Consider the following 17,826-nt stretch of genomic DNA (forward strand, 5'->3'; position numbering starts at 1 on the left):
ACGCCTCATGAGATTCTAAAAATGGTAAGTACATTTATGTTCTGTCATAATCAAGATGGAAGATTAAAGAAATATTTATGAGCTAGAGCAAAAATTTAATATTTACCAGTGATAAAGGGTAATGGCTTATTTATCACATTACTATGCTGTGACATTAGCAAGTTCTGAAATAGTTTAAAGATTTTTCCTCCTTTTCTAAATAAAAGGGAAATGGGCTACAAACAATTAAACACATCTCAATGTGAATGTATGTGTGAAAAATACTTCACACAGGGTCGTTTATTTTTTAAAGTTCCTTCAGTACGCTAATGGCTTACAATTTAGTTTAACAGCTCAGTGTGTTGTAATCAAGAGTGTGAATAGGCAATCAAATATTTCTGTGAAATTCTCCTCCCCAAAGAATTTGTGGCAAGCCTGTTACTATGGTGGTCTCACCTGGGACTTGTTTAGCTTCTTTCTCAATCAGATATATTGACAATAATGAGCTTAAAAACAGAACTCAGCAAATTCAGAATGGAGAAATCAAGATAGATACTACTTATGCAGCAATGTGGCTCTTTCTCTTCCTCTTCCCCTTCCTCTTCCGCTTCCTCTTCCTCCTCCTCTTTCTCCTCCTCCTTATCCTTTTTCATTTTTAAACACGGTGGATATAAAAATTTATCACAGTAAAAGACATTGTCATTAACACATTCGTGATGGGGCCATAATTCATATGTCTCGCTACCTGGTGGCTCTAATTTGAATATTTGATCATTCCCGATGGCTTGAACCACTGGTGGTACATACATGACTATCCCATCAGGCAGTTTGTACTACTTCTCGCAGGGTCTTTGATTACAGTAATGCAAAGAAAGGTGTTGATCTAGAAGACTATGTGCCATAATATTACAGTTACTTAAGGAAAACTTTAAAATGATATAAAAAAATTGTAACAGCCAATTTGTGGTACAGTAGTTGTAAATGCATGTTATATATGCCAGCAATGGGGTATTTGTAAGACTTTCATGTTAAAATTTAAAGAATTAATTATAAACTATTACTGAATATAAGTAAATTTTAGTTCAGTGAAATAATTTTGCTTACTGTAATTTTTAACTGGTATGAATAGTATATCAATATTTATATTTGGGCATTGATTATTCAAATTCAAGCAACTAACTAGATTCAGTATATTTATACACTTTTTATTAATTTTATTACTAAAAAGACCAATAAAAGTGATTAGATTCGTTTGCCAACGGACAGTCATACATGTACTACCTGGTGGAAATGTGTTAATCCAACTCCAAATAACTTCCCTTTGCTTAGGACACACATCATTTTTGCCACTTCTGAAGCAGTTCTGGAAGCCCTCTTTCATAAGTGTCTTTATGAAATGTTATCAAAAAACATGGTGAATGCTACTGCTGAGTGCCATCTAGTGGAAATGCAGGCTTGTAAGAATATTGTGGTGTGTCCTCATCCACCTTACTCACCAGTATGACACCGTGTAACTTCTGGCTCTCTCCCAAAGTCAAAATGACTATGAAAGTTAAATATTTTGAATAAATTTAGGACATTTCTGCAGCCAGGAGAGCACAACTAAAGATACTCACGAAAGAAAACTTCCAGAACTGCTTCAGAAAAGAGGCAAGAAGGATGGGATAAGTGTGTTTGAAGCAAGGGGAGGTGTATTTTGAGAGAGGTTAATGGCAGTGTCTTTAACTGTAATTTTCTAAATAAGCATTGACCATATTTTTCAGTCACACTTCAACTAAATGCAAGATTTTTGGAAGCACTTATCACCCTAGCAGCCATTGTAATGAAAATGTTGCCATTCTTAAATCCAGCTAAGTATGTGCCATTCTGATATACTGTGTTCTGCAAATCAAGAAAATTCTAAGACTTGTGGAATCATATATTTTTACTTATCTGATATTTGTAACATTTATAACAATACTACTTGAATGACTTGTTTTAATTTAGACTTGCATTCAAGAAGAGTGAATAATAGAACAGGACCAGTTTTCCTGTGAAGAATATGATAGGAGATAGAATATCAAAGCTGATGCTCGAGTCTGAAGGAAGTAACTGGAAACAGATTGCTAGAATTTGTAAGAATAAACTTATAGGTTATGTTTTGGATGTTTTTCCTTGAAATGTTTTCGTTTTACCTTGAGATTAAGAGACACATTAGACAGTTGGACACATTGACTTGCACCTGGGTCAAGAAGATATAGGATGAAGTTGTAGGTGTGTGGTTCATAACCACACAGTTATTACTTTGAAGCCATGGGAATAGCAGAGGCATGAACAACATAGGCACTTATATGAGTCTTAGGGAATTCACTCACCATTCTGTCCCCTGTGTTCCCTGTAACCAGGGATAAGTTGCTTAACTTCAGTGCCTCTCTCTGGAGAATAATAAATATAACCATCCCTACCTCATAGGCACCGTTTCTAAGAGCCCACTGCCTTAGTGAGATTCCAAGGCTTAGAATAGCATAGTACATGCTGAGCAAATATCAGCCAATATTGTTACTGTTGATGAAACTTACCAGGAGTGTAGGGAGGTATGTGCTACTACAAGCTGAGGAATTAGAGTAGTTTAGAGGGTCCTCCAGCAAATGAATGAGGGAAGGTCAGGGGCAATGCTTCTGTAAAAGAAAGAAATGCAGTCTCCTCTTGAGTGAATGAGAAAACTCTGGAAAGAGCTGGCAAAAGTTAGGCAGCCTTACCCAAAAATATGGCGAATATTTAAATTTTTAAAAATTTCTCACAGTAAAAGGCTCATTGCCACAACCCCCCTCAGAATACTCCCTCTCCCTTCAAACACAATTATCCCATCATTCTTGTCACTTTCTGAAGCAGTTCTGGAAGTCCCCTTTGACATCTTTAGTTGCACCATTATGGCTGCCTTGATGGCTTAAATTAATTAAAAACATTTACCTTTTATGGTCATTTTGACTTTAGGGAAGTGCCAAAAGTCCCATGGCCAGATCCAGTGAATACAGTGGATGAGGACACACTGTAATGTTTTTACAAGCTGCCTTTCTGTTGGATGGCATTGGCCATAGCATTCACCATATTTTGTATCATACTTCACAAAGACAATCTCAAAAGAGGACTTGTGGAACTGCTTCAGAAAGTGGCAAGACCAATAAGATAAATGTATTTGAATGGAAGGGGAGTATTTTCAGAGAGATTAATGGCAGTGTGTCTTCTTTTATTATTATTTAAACATTCTTTGTATGTTTTGATCACCCCTTATACACTGCAAAGAAAATTTTTCATCCGTTGTACTGATTAGTTGGTTTTCTCCTCGCTTTTTATGGGAAATAGCATGGATCCTTCTGAATGAACACTTTGTCTCTGTTATACATTTTATGCTGCAATGTGAATTGCAAGGATCCCAGGATATTTTTTTGTGAAGAAATGTATATTTTTTGTGCCTCATGAAGGCCTGCTCCCTTTATGGTTCTTGGCCCGGTGCATAGATCCAGTCTTCTCTCAAAAGAATCGAGATCACCCAGAGTCTTTCTGCAGCCCTTTTATTTATTCTGCTGATGGATTAAGAAGATTGTGAGTCTCTGAGAAATTCTGTTGTCCTTTCTTTCCAAAGGGACTCAGTCTTTTCATTATGTTCACACACACACCCAGGCATATATGGTCTCAGAAGCTAAGATTGTTGTGACCTTGAACAGAGTACCAGCCGGTGTGCTGGCCTCTGCTTGTATGAGCCTTGGGCCTTGAGCATGAACACTGGCTAAATCTGTTACTTCAGTGAGAGTTGGTCCAGAGATAGCATTCTCATGCCATATTCTAGGAGAGAAGATACTAGAGGTAAGCCTGATCTTTTCTTGTGTGTTAACCTGAGATAAGTGTTGTCAGCATAAAACCTACTATCCAGAGTAATTTCATAAAAATAAAGGCAGAATAGCTTTTGTTTTTCAGTATTTTCATAAAATAGACATAGGAATTAATTTCCTAATAAAATAGTGTGGTGGGAAACATTGAATAAAAGACTGGGTTGCCTGAAGTCAGTATCTGAATATTAAAAGAGCATCTTAAAAATTTGTCTACCATTTCTATACTACCATTAACATTGATATTTTGATATCTTTGGTCTGCTATAAAGAAATCATGTGTCACAAAAGCCCCTAATTTTGTGCAAGTGACTAGTTTTGTAGCTTAATAAGTAGAAAATAGGTCATTGTGATAGTAGAAAAGTGCAAACACTCTTCTCTCTGTCATTTGTCATTAGTGGTGCTTCAGCCATTGCTTTCTTCTGTGGTTTCATGTGTAAAATTGGGTCCTCCTTATATGAGGACTAAGGTGCAAAAACGAAGCATGACAAAGCAAGGCCATTAAAAACAGAATATGATCAGAAATTGAAAGAGGTAAATTATTAGGTGAATCATATAATAACATTGCACAATGCTAAAGAACTTTGTAAAAATGTTATACAAAATACCTGTACTACAAATTACTTTATTTTTTTTCTACTTAGGAATTTAAAATCTATTTCCAAATTTTGGCAGGTGAATCTAGGTTCTTAAGTGTGTTATTTAATATTTGTTTGTTTGTTTTTACTTTTTAATGCTTCTTTAAAAACAGTTTCAGAGTTTACACAACATTTAACACATTCTGTATAGACTTCATACCAACTCCTCTTTGATGTGGGTGTTATTCCTATTTTATGGATACCCAAACTGAGATTTCCAAATGTTAAGTGGCTTGTCCAGTATTACACAAGTAGTAAAGGAGAGAGCCTTGATTGAGATCCAAACCGGTCTCAAATCCTAAAGACATACATTCTTTAGTGTACTATATCTCAAATTATGTGCTCGTAAGTGTTAAGCGGCTCATAAATGTTTAAACCCCAACACATGTTATTCATTATGCATTACAAATATTTCCATGCCCTGTTTGACATATGTGTATGTGCGTGTGTGGTGCCTTGCACATGCTGCACAAATGCATAAATGCTTTATCACTGAACTGTACACCTCTACCCCCATTTAACTTCCTTTATATACTCTTCTAGACAGAAAGTTGTATGCACTTAAATATGTTTATCTTTTCCCTTCCAATGTTGAGGTTTCTTATTTTTAAAAGACCTCTATCAACCTAACATAAAAGTATTCTATATATATTTTCTATATTCACTACATAACTTACATATATGTAAATAGGTACATGTATGTGTATCATTAAAGGTGGTAAACCACCTTTATTTTCTCTATTTCAGCCGTTCTTTCCTTGTTAAATGTCATTTCCCCTTTGTCATTAATAAGTTCCCGTGTATACCTACATCTGGCTCTTCTTATTACATTCCAGGGCTTTACTTGATTTTGGAAGAGAGTTTTGAAGTAATGAACTTAATTACAGTTCTAAAGATAACTTTTTAGGAAAAGATAAGAAACAACCTTAATTTTTCAGCTTCCTATCATGGAAAGAGCAATAATTTAAAATTCTAGTCATTCCTAACTATGTGAACTTGAGCAGGTCATTTATTTTGCCTCTCCCACTCCAGAGTTGTTCAACTCAGAACTGGCCTGTATGCTTTTTATTAAGAGTTACAGATGATATATGCAGAGTGCCTGAGCTGTACTTGGCATTCATTCAGTGTTTTAACAAAACAGACATTTGCTATTAAATTATACCTCTTCTAAACACAAGCAAATAGATTTCTTCATAAGTGAGCATGTATTGTACACAAGAGGAAAAGTCTAGATATGGTAATTGAAAGATTCTTTTAAACAATAAATTAGTCTGGAAAAAATAGCATTTAGTCATATCTGGCACTCCTTTTCCAAAGAACTATTTTTTTTTCTTCTAATGAGAACCATATACAACTAACACAAGGAAAAGGCAACATTACTTGTCTGCTTTTAAATTTATTTATTTATTTGGCAAAAGTGCTGGGGATTGAAGGTAGAGCCTTGCACATATGATGTGCAGTCTCCTACTGAACACACCTCTATCCCCAACTTGTGTACTTTTTTAGGCAAATAGGGAATGTGCAGATATTCAATAAGGGTAACAGGTTAAGTTAAAATTGCTTTTATGTGTTGATAACCAGTGGAAGGAGCCAAGTGTTGGACGAGAAATCAGGAGAGTCAAAGGAAAACAGAGGGACATAAAATAAGAAACAGGAAGAAAAGAGCACCTGTGGACCTGAAGACTGAAAAAAATGACCATTATTTTGGATGTAGGTGCATTGAGCTTGGATTCAATTTGTAACTAGATATGCCCCAGCACTCTCCTGTAACTTTCATACTCCTTGTGGATTAAATATGGCTCATGATTATCAATAGTGCAATGATTTTTCTTAACCTTACATTTCAAGAAGTCCAGAGTAATCTCTGGAAATTTAGGGGGAAAACAATGATATTAATGAAAGCATACATATAAACTGAAAAATTAAAACATTAAGACAAAAAAATCATCTCTCACCATGCAATAAACTAAAATTGAAATGGATTAAAGATCTAAATATTAAAATAGAAATGCTGAATCGGCTGGAACTGAGGTTAGGTAGAACTCTTGAAGACATTGGTGTAGGAAAAGATTTTATGAACAAAACCTCAGTTGCCCGTGAACTAGCACAAATCAACAAGTGGGATCTCTTCTGATTAAAAAGCTTCTGCACAGCAAGAGAAACCACCAACAGTGAAGAGACAACCCAAAATGTGGGAAAAAATCTTCACCTGCTGTTCCTCAGACAAAGGTCTACTATCTAGAATCTATAAAGAACTTAAAAAAAAATCAGACCTCCCAAATTTAAAGACCCAATCCAAAAATGGGCATCTGAAATGAACAGACATTTCTCACATAAAGAAGGAGAAATAGCAAATAAACATATGAAAAAATGCTCAACATCACTGGTCATTAGAGAGATGCAAATGAAAACAATGCTGAGATTCCACCTCACTCCAGAAAGAATGGCTGCTATCATGAAATCAACCAATAACAAATGCTGGCAGGGCTGTGGGGAAAGAGGAACCCTGCTCCACTGCTGGTGGGAGTGTAGACTGGTGCAAGCACTGTGGAAATCAGTATGGAGATACCTCAAAGAAATAGGACTAGAGGTCCCATTTGACCCAGCTATTCCCCTGCTGGGTATTTTCCCCAAAGAATTAAAAGAATCACACCACAGTGATATATGTGTAACCATGTTCATAGCAGCACAATCTGTGATAGCTAAAACTTGGAAGCAGCCCAAATGCCCATCAACTGGAGACTGGATAAAGAAAATGTGGGGTTTTTTAAATAAAATGGAGTACTACTCAGCCATAAATATGAGAAATTAGAGACATTTATAGCTAAATGGATGCACATTGAGGGAATACTCTTAAGTGAAATAAACAGGACACACATGTGTAAATACTGAATAGTTTCTCTAGTGTGAGAAACTGAAAGTGTAAAAAAGGACTAAAGGTATAATAGATAATGTGAAATAGGAAGAAAAGGGGCAAAGGGGAAGGGGAAGTGGGAGGGCTAGGGGAAAGGAAAGAAGGGAAGGGAATGAAATTAATATGAGAAAATGAAAAAATGGAAACCAAGTCTTTATAAATAGGGATGGAGGGGTTGAAGGGAGGGCAGGGGAAAGGGGAAAAAATAAGAACCAAGAGAGATTATGCAAAGGTGCAAATTTCCAATGATGAATGTCATTATATTGTATACCTAAAATGTACCAATAAAATAATATCTTTTTAAAAAAAGACAAAAAAATCACTTCTGATACAACTTGAGCCAGGTAACAGTCTTTAACAGGGAACCATTTAATTGACTAGGGAACAAATAATAATGAACATTATAATTCTTATACCCTGCATGTGTACATGGACATGCTTGTACGCACACCCACACACACACAGAGACACACAATCACTCAGCCATGAAACGTCTTCAGAACAATAATAAAAGTAAAATGCATAGTCATAAGAAAAAAATCTTCCTGGGCTACATAGTATTTGTTTTCTTTGTCATATTTTATTAAGTTACTAAGCAAACCTTAAGTCAATCATTTTTAAAACTAGTCTATTCTCTCCCTAGCACTATATATTATATCTACTGAAGAAAGATTGACCTTTTTTCTCTTATAATTTTTTAATTTTTTGTTGTCTATACAGTAAGTATTGCACATAGAGGAAGTCTGAAGTTGGTCATTTATTCTTTTTAGTTTTCCATTTCAGCAAACAATGATTTATATACATTATTATCATATACTGTGCAGTCAATTAGCCTCCAAATAAGCCTGTAACATTAGGTGACATGCATCATTGGTCTTAATAAATTTTGAAGTGTATATGTACTTCCAGATACTACCAGATTAATTATTGTCATTATTTTTCATAATTTCTTAATGAGATTTAAAGTAATAGCTAATCACATATTCAAAACATTACAGTTTAAGGAAAATATCAACGTATTTTTGACATTAATTCTGCCAAATAACTGTCTTGTTCTAAAATGACAGCCACAGTGTCACTGACAACCACAGCTGACACATTTCCCAAGTACACATTTTCCTTGTTGTATCATTTTTCCTCAGTCCTCATTTGACTACTAGGACTTCCCCAAATATAATGAATTTTAAACGTAAATCTGGAAAATTTCAATGAACAAAAATGTCACTAGAATTCTATACTTACCGTATCTTTTTGTAAAGCATTGTACTTTTTAGGAGAGATGTAAATGAAAATTAAAGAAGGTATTGCTAGTTCAGCAAGTGAAAATACTCTCACACTATTAGACAGATTTTTCAAAAATGGCATGCCCAGCTGGAAAGCTCCAGATTTTCTAGTAGGCAGGGCCTGATGCCTGTGACATCAGGGAATTCGGCATGTGGAGGCAAGTAGATGTAATGGGGAGAAGAGGAGGCCGTGCATGGCATGGCAATAAGTCTGTTACAATGTGCCGCAATGCCACTAAGGTTACACATACTTTATTGACTTAAAATCTTAATTCATGCTACCATTAATAATGTGAAATTCCTGAGAGAGCAAGTTTATTAAAACAAGTCAATAAAATGTTGGGAAACTTGGGTTCTACTCCCAGTTCCACCTCTATATCTTTCTGTGATGTTAGGTAAAAGTAGAATATTCTTTGGTACCATAGATTTTTCTAGAACATTTGAAGAGTATGATTACTTTTACAATTGAAATGTTTAAAGAATCTCAAATAGGATTGTTCATAATATATTTGTATCATTGTGTAAATATACTTTAGAGGTCTACACATTTAAATCTTTGCAATGTTTTGTAAGCAAAATGTATATAAAAGTCACCCTGATGAATTGGGAGGGTTTTCTTATTTTTGCTTTTGCCAGGAACTGCAGGGATACTGAGATGAGTGAAGTATAGATTCTACTTTTATTTAGGAAGTCTCTAACGTAGTAAATTTAGCAGATGTCATGACTGAGCACTGTACTCAAGGACGGAATAACAGACTGTGTTCATAGGAGGGTGTTGTTCCAGGTGGATGGAACAAATGAGGAAAAGCCTTGCGTGGTGTGTACAGATTACCATGAATAGTTCAGTACATGAGCATGAAGAGGAGTGGCTTGGGGAACCATTTAGAGTGTGAGAAAGGGAGGAAATCATGAAGTGATGAAAATACTTGCAGTTTGAGCCTGAATGAAAGGATAGTGGTTCCATTAGAATGTCAAACTTCAAATTTAAGCATACATGAGAATCTCCTGGAGAATCTCTTCAAGTATGGATTTCTGGACCCCATACCTTCTGAATCTAAGAAGTTTCCAGTGGTGCAAATGATCCTGGTTCAAGGTACTTTGAGAACTAGTGTGTTGGTGAAATAAACCAAAAACACAAGAGGTGGGAGAGATGTGACCTTGTGGTAGAAGCCAGAATGTATCCATCATTTAGGTGGAGCTACTTAGCAGACCATTGAAAACTTCACTTACTATAGTGAGTTTGGATATCACTGGGGTCCACAGACCTGCATGGTGTTCAGAGATTGCCAAGTGAGAGCGGATGAGCCAGTAACAAGTCATATCATGAATTACTGTTGAGTAGACAGTCTTTTAAGAAGCCATCAGTGTTGCGATAGGAAAGCTTGCAGTCTTTTCCTGTTTACCTTGGGCTTCACCTCTGCACATGGCTGTAAGCAAAAACTTTCCACAAGTGTTTCAGTATAAACCCAAATCTCTCTTCCTTTATTTTCATTTCCTAACAAAGGAGCTTTAGTGACACAGTCACAGATAAGAGCGTAAGCTTTAGGATGTGAATTTAGGACATCTGGTAAACTTCACTGTTTTCCATCTCCTCCGTCTAAACTGAAAGAAAGTTACCAGCTAAAACCTGACCTATTGTGTAGTTTGTTAGTAGGATAAAGTAATAAAGATCTTAATATTGTTCATCTTCTATTAGAATATTTCCTACTATAATACAAAATAGACTGGCAGTTGTATGGTGTATTTTTCTTTTACCATAAGATTAAGATGTGTGAAGCAACAGGCACACCATAGGGTGGCTAATCCAGTGAAGGGATGGGAATAGTGTGCATCCCTCATGTTTTCAGAGCGGCACAGCACCAACACTATTGGCCCTCATTAATACCTTGCCCTTTGTAGATATTCATTCTGGACAAAAGTGATAAAAATTTTAATTTATAAAAAAGTATTTTTATTTTATCATGCATCATAGTATCCCTTGGTTCAGCTATCTCTGAATATAACAAATGAGCTTCATTTTTCAGTATTGCCTACATTGTGTTCTCAAAACAGTATTGTCTGAGATGTTAATATTTGTTCCTTGAAAAAGATATGCTTGGTTTCAATAAATCAAAAAAATTCTGGGTTAAACATAGCTAATTTCCTGCTGGTAGACTATTCAGAACTTATAATGTGCTGTAGTCACTGAATTTCCAAGATAGGGAACCTTACATTTTCCAAACCTATTTGACTCAGAGCCCCTTCCTCCCGTGGAAACACTATCAGTATCCTGTGGCATGTTCTCTGATAATGGTAGTATTAGTTTTTTCAAGTCTTTTGATTGTTAAATTTCCTTTTAACAAAGGGAACAACAAATACAAAGGGGATAGACTTTATATGCTTTGTATATCTATAATTAATTATGCATTGATTTGGGGATCACCTGTATAGTACTAGCTGGTATCTTAAGGATGAGAAGTTCAAGGACCCTTTGTTAATATGGCTGCTTTGGTATAGCACCAGCTTACATTAAACAATGATATTTTGTATTTTTGAGGATTTCTTAATAGCTCTTAAATATTCCCCTCCTTTGTGCTAGAGATTGAATTTAGGACCTCATGCATGCTGGGCAACTGCTCTACCATTAAGCTCATTTAAAAATAGTACCCTGTGCGTGGTTCATAACCCTCAAGGATATGATTATGACCATAATTTATTTATCTTTTGAATGTGGGGAAAAGGGAAGAGCATGCCATAATTTATCATGGGAGCAGGACATATCCTGCTGAATCCCCTGCATCTTATAAATCTAATATATTACATAGGGCTATAAAACTCTCAAGTGTACTAAGGCAGAAAAGAACATTGTTATTTTTTAGAAGATTTAAATCAGCAAAGGTTGAAGTAACAGTGCTTGCTTAAGTGATTTTATCACATTTAAGACCATGTCAGTTTGCTTCTTTGGGTATAACCAGTATTCATAATAACCTGTTGAGATTTATAGACATGGAAAGGAATATTGACCCCCAGTGTGTTTTATTTGTACTGATAGTATGAACAAATTTTTGTTATATAGATGAACATTTAAAAAAATCGTGGCCAGGTGTCGTGGTGCACACCTATAATCCCAGCACTCAGGAAGCTGAGGCAGGAAGATCTCTGCAAGTTTGAGATCAGCCTGCACTACATAGTTCAAGGCCAGCCTGAACTGCACTACATAATGAGACCCTCTCTCAAAAAATATACATATATATTTTAATTTATATTAGGAAACTATAAAAACATTAAAAACCAGGATCTTAATAACTTCAGTGTGTGGAATGATACAGTATGTTAAAAAGAGCAAAAGTGAAATTAGACATTAAATTAGAAGGGAAACTGTTATATAAAAAGAAGGGAATGAGGGGATACAAGATTCTGGAGAAGGCAGGAAGGCATGGAGAGGCCAGCCTTAGAAGGGGCCACTCCCTTCAGTAAGCCTGGAAGAAACTAAGGATCAGTGTGACTGTGTGTTATGGCTTGTGTGTAGATGTCCCCCCAAAGCCTCATGCTGTCACAGGTGGGGCTTTTTCAGAGGTGGCTAGATTTAGAGTGTGTGACACTGGAATTGGTTCATGGTGCGATGCTAGGCCTGAGAACACTAGGATTAAGGGTCTGAGTGCTACCCACCCTAAGTACCCTGCATAAGATAAAAGGGGCAGCATGATGCTGTAAGGTCCCTTGTTGCTTTTGGTACCGAATGGGTGCCATGTACTGTTCTCCTCTGCAACACCCTCTGCTAAGCCACCCTGCATTGGAGCCACCCAATTATGGACTGAAACCTCTACAAACTGTGAGTTAAATAAACCTTTCCCCCTTTTACTTTGGGTGTTGGCTATTTTGTCTCAGTAGTGAGAGAAAAGTAACTAAGACACTGTAGGAGCAGAAAGTTGAAGGTGTCATCAGTGGTAGCCTCCTCTGAGTGCCTGCTGCTGTTTTATAGTTGTAGACATCATAGTAGTTGCTGAATTAGTGAATCCGTTACACTAACTTGAAGTCAGTAAATGGTGGTAATGCACATAGGCATCTGTACCTGGATAGTTCTAGCTTCCACACAATGAATTTTGGTACATAGTTATAAACATAATATTCTTCACTGTTTAAGAAAAGACAACATGACTGACTGACATAAAGAATATAAGAGGAGGTATGATTAAAATCATGCTGACAATGAGGACCATTATGTAACATATACTGACAACGAAGAATATTATTAAACTCCATGCTGATGAGTAGTGCTAGTGAGGAGCCAGGAGGGACTACCTCCCTCCTTCAAGGCCGTTTGGCATGGGATATGGAGGAGTGGATAATCTCCTCCAAAAACAGTTGTAGGAAAAAGCAGTATTATCAGGAAGGAACTGCATTTCAGTTGAAGCCTGGAGGTGGAGCATGTCAGTAACCCAGAAGTAGGATCATTTATAAACTGAAGTAAAATTTCCATAAAGTGCGGTTGGAAAGGGTCAGGAAATATAGCACTTTGACCATCAGTGAGAATTTAAGGAGGAGAGGTACTAGGTGCCATAGTAGAGTGCCCTGTTTTTAACACCAACATCAGAGTCTCTGAAGCTAAGAACTAGAATGAATCTGTTTATCAGAGGAGATTAGGGGTTTACCTAATACCAAACATTTCTGGAAGTCAGGGAAAAGAGATAGTAGCCTTGGGCCTATATATGTAGAATCCTAGTATTCAGTTTCAAGGAAACACTGAGTTACCAATTTAAAGCCTCGTTTAGGACTGAGGAACTTGGGATTTTTAAGTAAAGGTAAACTAAAATAGGAAGAGAAGACAAAGGAAAGAGAGATTTCACTCTAAATGAGCATGTAAGAACAGATGGATAGAAAAAAGAACCAACTAGAAATCTCACAAATGGAAAATACTGTCTTTAGAAAAGAAAGTACAGTATATGAGATAAGCCCAAACAGGGCAGTTAGAGAAAGAGTAAACTGAAGATAATGAGAAATCTTCCCTGAATATAACCCCAAGAAATTTAGAGAAAATATGAAAAATGCTGTGTAGATTCAATATTCTAACTAGTTTTTCCTTCTCTGAGTGAAACTAAATATACTGAATAAAATATTTGGGTTGTATTTTTTGAAAGCTAACCTAAGCTAGAAATCATGGAAGGAATTCACAGAAATCAAAACAAATGAAAGAGTCCCCAGCTAAGTAAGTAATAAACCTGGCATTCCCCTTGGAGGGATCTGCCAAAGCTCCGTGAGCTTGAAGTTGCCCTTTGACGGTTATGTACTGCCTGTGTCTGAAGGCTGCCCACTGTCTAGAGTCCTGTGCAATTTCTTGCCGACGACTAGAATTTTACAAAGCTGCAACATTAGTGTAAGGGTAGTGAGGAACCTGTTTCACAGAACAGGACAAGGCTGGGCACTGACAGTGGGGAGAAATTTTCCCCCTGAGAGATGGACACGGATGAGATTCAAAAACCCACGTGACCAGTAAACCTAGGAAAAGATGTTGGTTATCAGGGAAATACAAAATAATGGATAAACAAAATGAACTACGAGAAAGGGAGATTGATGCCCCAAATGCAAATTATTATCAGTGAGAATAAGAATGAAAAGAAACCAGACCTCTCCGACCCTGCTAGCTAGAATATAAAGTAGTAAAAGTTTCTTGAAAAGTAATCTGACAGCTATTATCAAGCAAAATTGAAGATGTGCATACCTTTCAACCCTACTTCTAGGTCATTACTCTGGAGAAGTCTGGTTCAGGTGAACCAAATGACTTTCATAAGAATGCTTATTTTTACAGGCTATTTATTATTGTATAAGCAATTAGATACAATGTAAGAACTGATCGTGGTAAAAACAAAAACATTTTGCCAAGGTGGTAATGTGGAATACTATTGATTATTGAAAATAAGTGCATTAGATCTACATGCATTGGTACTGGTAAATCTCAAAATCATTATGTAAAAGAAATCCAAAACACAAGACTGTATCAGTTGGATTTTCACTGAGATAATTTTCTGGGTGGGAATATTTATCATGGATCAACACCTGTGAAGGAAAGGGGAAAGAAAAACAGGAGTGGATAGGGAAATACTATGCAGACTGGCAAAGCCTAATGCAAGAGTATGGGCCTGGTCTTCCTATTGCTGCCTCAATCCATGGTTGGATGTGGGGGTGTGCCCTGGAGCAAGGAGGTTCTTTGCTACTGAAACAGCCCTGGAGGAGCTGACAACCATAGACCATTTGCTGGCAGCTAGGACAGCAGGTCCTTCCTTGGGCAGGGCAACTGTCTACCATATGTGGTCCATCATGAAAGTGAAGCTTTATTTTCTTCTATTTCATTGACTCTCAAAGAATATTTATTAATGTATTTATGTGAGAGAGATTGGGTAAATACAAAGAGAAGCCTTGTAACATTTGTTTCCCAGACTCAGATGAAATTGTCATATACTGAATACTGGCAAGCACTTTTAACAATAATTTTTTCAAAAGAGAACAAATACAATCTCCCAATCATTTAGATGCCTGATTTTGGATACTGATTTAAGGATCAGTATCACAGTCTGTGTTTAGAAGACAAAATATAAAAACTTAAAATTTATAGTTGATATCTCTGCATAATCATCTTAATGAGTGTTATTTTGAAAATCATTAAATGTTTTTATATGATAGCATAATGCTGTCTTCCTCGTCAGTCAGTCTAAAAAGCCAGTAGAGACGGAAATGTCAAATATTGATGGCCTGCTCATCCATCTTGGCTGCCAGTCTTGCTGTGGGTGTCAACTTATATTCTGCAGGTGCAATAGTCATTTGGAAACAAAGCAAACATATATTTTACTTGTAAATATTCACAGGTGTTAGGTACCATTTATAAATTCCATGTTTTATAGCTTCCTGATATTCTGCTTTCGATATTTTAGTGAGTCCTACTTGTGAGAAATTTGGACACAATAGGTAAGGAGGGTTTTGATAAAAACAGTAATGTTAAATTTTTTGGGCTCCATGGCCAGTAGTAATATAATATGGACTGTACTCCATTCATAAGAACATTAAAGGAACTAACTTCTAAATAGAAAATGTAGCTACATCATGAGTACATAGGTTTTCCTAGCAATTCAGCAGCTGTACACAGTTTCTATAGGTGTGTGAATCAAATTTCCTAATTGTACATAACAAGAGGAATTTAGTAAGTGATTATTACTAAATTCTCACACTTGTTAGAAGGACTGAAGAGCTAGGCTTGGGACTGAGCTTCCAAAAACAGTGTCCAAATTTTTGGGACAAAATTGGTTGGATAAAGGAACTTAATAATTTCCAAAGATACACAGAGTGTGTGAAGGTAATTTTCTGTGTTAGGAACTTTATTTGAGGCCTCATATAGGAAGTGCAGCAAGAAGGAAAAAGAGAAAAAAAGAGCTTCCTATTTCCTCGAATCAGAGTTTCTGAGTCAGTGTGGCATGACGCCATCTTCTAGGCAGAACCAAAGAGACCTCTCTCTACTGAGGGAAGGAATTATGGGAAACTGTATCACACCTGTGCCTTCAGGCAGGAATTTTCCCAATCATTTCCTTGAAAGGTTGTTTAAAAGGTCATATGCATGCAACCAAAACATGATTTTAAAAATCCACTGCAATGGAATTTTTTTCTATGAATGGAATTTTTCCCCTATGTTCTTAAACACTCCTTAATCTTATCCTAGTATGGTAACTTTTGGCTACCCCACATTTAAGGAAAATATGCCAGCCCTCAATCCCTAGTAGCCGTTGAAACTAGAGTACAAAGGTAGTGTGTTGGCCTCAGGACTATCTGGGAATTTACAAAAGTGTTCTTGACCCAGCTTAATGCATGTAGCCAGTCTTTTGGCAAAGGTAGGTAGGTAGGTAGGTAGGTAGATAGATAGGTAGATAGGTAGATAGATATAATAGCATTGTTTCATATATATTTGAGGTGGCTTAAAGCCTTAGAATATTTCATATATATATGAAACAATGCTATTAAAGACCAAAGAAAAACTGAGAGATAGGCATAATATTATTTTATAAGATTATCTTAACCTGGTCTTGAATGTTAAACAGTTTGTATTAATCTGATCTTTTGTTCCTAAACACACATTAAGAGCCAGTGTCTAGGAATTGTTAGAAAGTCAGGCATTTTCCCACATTCTTATTATCTTATTGTACACATTATTGAACGTTACTCTTCTATGCCTTATCCAATACAACTATACCAAATGGGTTCAGTAGAAAAGGATTCTTAATAACATAAAATGACAAGAAATTGAGGGAGTGTTTCTTAATAATTATTTTAAGAATAGCTTGTGGAATTTGCCTAGCCAGGGCTATCAAGTAATAGTCTATGTGTCTTAATACTTCAGGGAGCTAATAGGCTTCTCAAAATTTATGACAACTATCTATTTATACTCACAATATTTTAGGTAATTTTGTTTCTGATTAATTTCTAGGTTTAGTGTTCATATGCTAGGTGTTTTGAACTAACAGTTATTACTAAATTAAACTACTTGCAGTTCAGCATTTGCTTTGAATAATCTTGTAAGGTGGTAATAAGGCACAGGGGATCTTGAGATATTCTTAGTTATTTGTGGCTTAAAGCCTTGGAACATACTTGAGTTGATCTTTTAGATGTTTTATAGTGCGCCATGCTTTCTATTTATTGAAGTACCATCATACTAACAATAAGAGAAGTGCAAATAAAGTTAGCATTTTTTCTTATAATAGAAGTTGTTTGCTATCTCCATGCAGCGTAAGTTGAAGAATATAATTCGTTTAATCTTTACAGTTTTTGAGTAGTAAAATTTTAATTTCCATGTTATGACTCAGTCTTTCTTTTTTCCATTTATTTTGTCTCCCTCTCATTTCATACAGTGGCATATGGATATATTTGTGAGGTAGCAAAATTGTGTTGATTACTCCCATCGGTAAATATAGGAAGAATTTTTCTGTGAGATTGGAATATTTTTCCTTAGTTAATGGTTTGTATCAAACATACTTAAGTGATTCTCATCATGTAGATTTACATTTTTTATTGCTGTGCTGACTTACAGTATAGTATGAGAGGTATAAAAATGAGCCATTGAGGATGAACAGCTTATGGGTTGGAGTGCCTTTGACGTGCGCATGTCCAGTAAGCTCTCTGCAGACCTT

The 17,826-nt window shown here is 36.1% G+C and overlaps 1 protein-coding gene across 14 annotated transcripts in view; it reads left to right on the forward strand.

Annotated features, from left to right (window-relative positions):
• Window positions 1–17,826, forward strand: part of Pkp4 (plakophilin 4) — a 238,119-nt gene that overhangs the window by 105,318 nt on the left and 114,975 nt on the right. The gene's annotated exons all lie outside the window — the stretch shown is intronic.

This window comes from Heterocephalus glaber, unplaced genomic scaffold (genome assembly GCF_053883595.1).
Source record: "Heterocephalus glaber isolate CG9 unplaced genomic scaffold, H.glaber_assembly_v1.0 deba00000347, whole genome shotgun sequence".
NCBI classification, from domain to species: domain Eukaryota; kingdom Metazoa; phylum Chordata; class Mammalia; order Rodentia; family Bathyergidae; genus Heterocephalus; species Heterocephalus glaber.